At 35.5% G+C, this 7034-nt stretch overlaps 1 pseudogene; it reads left to right on the top strand.

Annotated features, from left to right (window-relative positions):
- Nucleotides 1-812: 812 nt before the first annotated feature.
- LOC138312792 (uncharacterized) lies at nt 813-6486 on the top strand (annotated as a pseudogene).
- The last annotated feature ends 548 nt before the right edge of the window (nt 6487-7034 follow it).

Here is a 7034-nt window from a genome sequence, read left to right as displayed (position 1 = left end):
TGGAAAACCAGAAACAAGGTATTCAGAACAAAGAAGAGGGTATCTGTTTAAAACTGGAAAGAAATAACATGTTTAGCAAACCGATCATGGAACTGACACGCATTGATTATAAAATTACTTTCCACATAAAAGGTTGTTTATGTCGTGAATGTGAATAAATACACAGTGTGTATTACTACAGAGGACCCTCGATAATCTGGACACCCCTTCTGTTCCCAGCCTAAACCGTCCCGGTGTTACGATATTCCAACACAGACGTAATCCGTTATGCTTTAGTTACCAATATAAATTGGTCAACGTACGAGTTTACTCCGCCTATACTTTGTAATCGTATTCTAGGACTTTCTCATTGTAACATACGGTATTTTATAATAATTACTTGCGTTTGTTATGTATTATGGATGTTAATTGTTTAATATTGAACGTAAAGAATATTTAAATATGCGTTTTTTTCTTTTTTTCAAAATATAAAAAAACCGAAAGCAATCGTTAAATGTGTTACTTTATATAAAATTCATAATTCCTATCTATGAATACAATATCAACTCCGTTCTTGGCATCAAAAAACTATGATAATAAGTGTAGTTCTGGTGACATTTCTTTATAACAGGATTTAGGTGCACTAAGGCTTTCTGACTTATTTTTAGCCCCAGAATTTTCCATAAAAATTCAAACAAAGATCCAAATCATATAAGCTCAAAAATAGTCTAAAAGGAAGTAGGTGCACTAAGGGCCTATTTTAGCCCCAGAATTTTATAAAAATTCAAACAACGTCAAACTTACAAAATACAGCTTTCCACAAGGGTTGAGTATCCATATTTTTGATATCAAATAAGATTTTCCACATTGAAAGTTTGTAAATGGATTAAATGAAGATATATTTAAGCCATTTTGAGCGTTTTTTTACAATATCTTGAAAAAATGGCTTGAAAAACGTAGTTTTAACATTGGCCGCAGTTTTGTCCAAACACCGTATTTTGGTAACGGAACCAAAATAAAAATTCATTTCAGTATGCAAAATATCGAATTTGGACATAAATGCGGCCAATGCTAAAAAAAGAAATTTCTTTGAAATAAAATGAACCAGTTCTGCCCGAGATCGTAGCGGCTGTTATAATAATGTAAAACGTAATCGGGCACGGCTATCCGGAATTGTAAATCCTGGAATTCACTCATTGTGCATAATATAAACTATGTAATTGTTATAATGATAACTGTTTTAATATATCTTAAGACAATATCTAAAATTATCACTCTGTATAGTAAGCGTTATTTTAAACTTTCCGACGAAAATATTTTCGGATAAAAAATGTCCGTAATTTTTTGCCCGGAGTACGAACACGCTATTATAATGCATTCGGTGTTTTTGTTTACGGACAGCTGTCAACACAGAGCAACTTCGCGATGTTTACGATGTTCTACCTTATCTTACCTGGTCGCTTTCAACAAAGATCATGAAGTTACAGAGTCAGGTATACTCTTCTTCTATATATACATACATAATACTTCTTGAAATCTTTTTATCATAGCTGGAAACTGCATGAACTCACTCGTTGACTTCGTCAGTGACGGACAGTCCGCGGATTTACATGCAGTGTTATGTAAGCTTAAAACTAACGTCATAACAATTCCATCTTCTTGTATCAGCTTTGATTTGACATGTGAATAATGCACTAGGCCTAGATTCTAGATTTATGTCTTTTATATTAAAAGTCGGTTAGGCCTAAGTCGATTTAGGCTTAGCCTCAAAAGTCAATCCAGCTACATGTATTCTCGCTGAGCAGACGACATCGGACTGTGCATATTGTTACGGTACATATTTCTCTGGCATTATAGTTATTCTTTAAGCTATAAAGATAATGAATTACAATATGAAGGTGTTATATTCCATTGAATTTTCTAAATAATTTATCGAAATCTAACTACAGCATTGTTTTGCTATTTTATTATGTTCTACAGATCAATATTTTAAATATATCTTACATGCCCAAATTTTAAATGTTGTCTCGTTAGTCTTGTGGTTCTGTCATGTGCACATTGGTACGAAGTTCATTTTAAGTGAGTTCGAATCCAGATTCTCATCGGTTATTTTTTATTTTTATTTTAAAATTTATATCAAACACTATTAATTAGACAGTACATAGAATATTGATTAAATCAAATACATTCTTGCGCTGAGTGTGATTGTGTAAACACGCGTCGTGTCTAGATCCATGTACAGTTGTATAAGTCACAATTGTAAAGTGACACTAATTAGGAAGCCAGACTTGAGAGGATTATTAAACAATTCATAATTAGCAGTCATTGTTGTAGTATTTTCCCATTTCTGTATCTCCATTTGCCCACTTTTTATATCTGACACAACCGGGGTTTCGAGTCAAGCGATTTTGAGATAACGAGTTTCGACTGTATAGAAGTTCTGTATGTAGCACATATCTTACTGTAACACAGACACACTGTATATAGAGGTACCACTCTCCCTCACAATAATGTAACACAGACACACTGGATAATAGATGGTACCACACTTCCCTCACAATACTGTAGACACAGACACACTGTATTAGAGGCACCACTCACCCTCCACAATACTGTAACACAGACACACGTATATAGAGTACCGCTCTCCCTCACAATACTGTAATCACACAGACACAATGTTATATAGAGGTACCACTCTCCCTCACAATACTGTAACACGGGACAGACACACTGATACTGTAACACAGACACACTGTATATAGAGGCACACTCTGTAACACTGACACACTGTATATAGAGGTACCACCTCCCACCCTCACAATACCTGTAACACAGACACACACTGTATATAGAGGTACCACTCTCCCTCAAAATACTGTAACACAGACACACTAGAGGTACCACTCTCCTCTACAATACTGTAACACAGACACACTGTATATAGAGGTACACTCTCCCTCACAATACTGTAACACAGACAGACACACTGTATATAGTCTAGAGGTACCACTCTCCCTCACAATACTGTAACACAGACACACTGTATATAGAGGTACCACTCTCCCTCACAATACTGTAACACAGACACACTGTATATAGATAGTACCACTCTCCCTCACAATACTGTAACACAGACACACTGTATATAGAGAAATAGTACCACTCTCCCTCACAATACTGTAACACAGACACACCTGTATATAGAGGTACCACTCTCCCTCACAATACTGTAACACAGACACACTGTATATAGAGGTACCACTCTCCCTCACAATACTGTAACACAGATACATTTATTCTGAAATAAAAAAGAAGCTCACACTTTTAATTAATGGCAATATCGAAGGTCAGTAACATTTTTTACAAAAGTAAAATACTAAATTCCTGAGGTACAATACTTTCACCTAGTTCCAAAGAAAACAAGTTAAATATTGACTTTCATCATAGTCATAACAATACATTTCTTCATCATACTCAAATGTAGAAATGCATTACATATGTATATAACCTGTTGTGTTAGTGATCTGAAGGCTGATTTTCTTTACATCTGTATTGTAGGATGCCTGGGACAGGACCTAAGCACTTCCTGTGCTTAGATTGTGGTAAAAGAACAATTCCCAAGGAAAGGCTGTATGTTTGTCGTGATACATATTCAGAATACACTGAACATTTAGGAAAAGGCCACTGTGATGACAATGATGTTGCTTGTCAAAAGTGTTTTTTACGATATAAAAGATCATTAAAAGTAAGTGATTCTACTAAAGACAATCTTGCGGATACAGAAAATGACCCTGACTACGTTCCAAGTGCTAAGAAATCTAGAGTAGAAGCACATCTGAAAAGTCCACAAAATATCCCTTTACCCATATTATCGTCTGGAAATAGCCATTCCACTTGTTGCATTTGTAAAAAGCGGAGTCCGAAACTATTAACTGTGGCAACTGAGAGCAGATACAAATTGTTTGTTGAAAAGGGCCACCTTCTGTTATCTGGATCTAGATGTTGTTGTAATCACATAGACAATGATAAATACTTCAAAGAGGAAGCACTGCGTTTAATCAAAGAAGATTCCATTGAAGAACCAAAAACTTTTCTTTAACAAAAGTGACATTTTATCGTTGATTACTCACATTAAGAGCTATAGCCATACGCAATGAAAAGTACAGAATCGATTTCGATAATAGAAATACTTTGAATGACATTGATTATGTAACGCTCACTGGAATTACAAAGGATGATTTTGAAGACTTATGTTCGCATCTAAGTTCCAGTTCTTTACGATGCACCAAAAACCGATCCAGTCGAACATGTATTGCTTTGCTATTAGTCAAGTTAAGAACTGGTATGTCAAATCGGTTATTGTCGACTCTGTTTAATATCGGAAAGAGTAGCATACGACGATCTATTGTGTCAGCCAGAAAGTTCTTGGCATCCAATTTTACCCCAAGGTATGTAGGATTTGAACACATCAGTCGTGAGGATGTAATACACAATCACACACGACCACTTGCTCAGGAACTTTTCAGCAATATTTGCCAGAACCCAGCCATATTGGTAGTTGATGGGACTTACATATACATTCAAAAAAGTAACAACTTCAAATTCCAACGACGGTCTTACAGCATGCATAAGCATCGCCCGCTGGTAAAGCCGATGGTTATCGTTACAACAACTGGCTATATTGTGTCGATTCTTGGTCCCTATTTAGCGGATTCTAAAAACAATGATGCCTCCATATTGAAACACAATATTAGCAGCAACATGGAGCATATGAAAGATTGGCTGCAGGAGGATGACCTATTGGTAGTTGATAGAGGATTTCGTGATTCCTTGGATTTTCTTAACGATCTCGGACTCAAGTGCAAGATGCCACCTTTCCTTAACAGAGGACAAAAACAACATCCTACTGAAGAGGTAATTCAATATCATTGCTCGTGTTGAAAAAATAACAATTTTGCTGCTAGGTCTTTAAGTCATTGTTTGATTTGCTATTCCTTATCGATTTAATGATATATGTTACTGAATAATCAAAGATGTACAGTTCTTTAACAGAAATGCTATACTAGTTGGAATGATTATTACTATCGATAATTGCAATTATAAACTTTTCTAAAGTTCACCAGCGAAATCCTACAGGTTAAAGTCTATACATATACATATACACGCATATTAAAGCCAAAAGTACCCTTATTTTCTGATAACTTGCTTTTATATCTTTATATACTTGATTGAATAGGCTAATTCATCCCGACTTATCACAAAGATAAGATGGATTGTGGAATCGGTAAATGGACGGCTGAAACAGTGGAAATATCTCCAGAACATAGTGCCTAACAGCCAAATACCAGCCATAGGAGACTATCTACGTCTTGTGGCAGCATTGTGTAATCGGTATCGCACACCACTGAATACTGGCAGCACAGAAGAAGACCAACGAGTAGCTGCAAAGATGAAGGTACATGTTGTATACTATAAATGACAATTACTTTTCATTAGTATTTACAAAGAATGTTTTATTTCAAACAAAACTGTGTTATAGATTTAGCTTTAGCAATTTAGCAATATGTTTATACAGCTGTACTTATAGATATTAGACGATCGTAGCTGCTTGGTACTGTATTATGGTATTATAAGCTATACAACCTGATCTTTCATAGTTATAGCTGTAAGTTTCAATATCTACATTATGTAAATGTTAAATGATAGTTCATTCTACTCACTTTTTGTATAAGATATATTGCAGTTTCCATTTATTATAAAAGTATTTTTGAAAATTGTTTATACATACATGCACATTCCACGATACATGTAGTTATGCACAACAGCTCACTCGCTCAAGGTAAATTCAGATTTAGTGCAAGTTTCCTTTACTTTCAGGTCTTGGCAGCAAGCACGAACACCTTGCAGAATCGCGTGCAAGAGGAACAACTAGACCGAAGGACACGTGAATGGAAACCATTGGACGGCGCTACTTCAGTGGTGGAGTTCCCAACTCTCTCTGAAGAGGAACTTCGACACATTACCATTGGAGTGTATCAGTTAAAGCTCGCACGTTTCTATGCTTCAGAACACCTGAGTGAAGATGGCGACTTCAACATCATGGTAAATGATGAGGAGGACGGAATGCTTCGTGCCAGAATTCAAAGTCGACACACAAGTGCACGGTCTTATTTACTGTGGATTGAGTATAATCCTGCTTTAGTAACGGCATGGTACTGCCAATGTAAAGTTGGATCAAGAGTTGTAGGGACGTGCGCGCACATATCAGCTGTAATCTGGTACCTTGGCTATGCTCGTCACCTTAGTGGTGTGTTAGGTGTTAAGGACTGGTCCTCATATATAGAGGATGCTGCTAACATGCCTCAACTTGTTGATGAGTCAGACAGTGAAAACAGTGATCCCGAGGAATAATGTTTTCTTAATACTCATGTACATGTATTGCTATGACGAGAACCGTTGCATATACGTTTATTGAGTATCGGCAAACTGCACGTGGTATTTGGTTGCAGTTGTTTATGTTTTTTTTGTATCTATCGAAAAACTGCACTTGTTCTCTGATTTAATTCTTTTTGTTACAGTGTTTAATATAGAAAGTGAAAGCTCTCAATATTTGTCGAGATATTGATGATTAAAGCTATTAGATGATAATGATGACTTTTATGAACACTCATTTTAATATTCACCTTTCGGTCGAAATGGAGTACATAGTTCTTCTAAAGTATTTTAAAGTAACAGAATATCGTGTATGTGTTATGCAGGTTAACATAGTAAAAGATAGAATAATCAGATCATGGATTATTTAATCTCTGCTCTCAGTCTGATTTACCTGTTAACCATCAAGGGATGTAAAGTGACATGGGATATTTTTTACAATGGGTTAAATAAGCAGATTTAACAAAATACAAAATGAATATAAATTCATTATGAATATTAAGTTTTAGTGTTCCATAAAGTTCACTCCTTCTGTCAAAATCATATGGGTCTTTAAGTTAGTTGTAATATGATATAGAAGTAATGACATTTATTCATGTTTTCAGTCCATAATCAATTGC

The sequence above is a fragment of the Argopecten irradians genome, unplaced genomic scaffold (genome assembly GCF_041381155.1).
Source record: "Argopecten irradians isolate NY unplaced genomic scaffold, Ai_NY scaffold_0471, whole genome shotgun sequence".
Classification (NCBI taxonomy): Eukaryota; Metazoa; Mollusca; class Bivalvia; order Pectinida; family Pectinidae; genus Argopecten; species Argopecten irradians.
The sequence above is the reverse complement of the archived record's forward strand: the minus strand, read 5'-3'. Positions and strand labels throughout refer to the sequence as shown.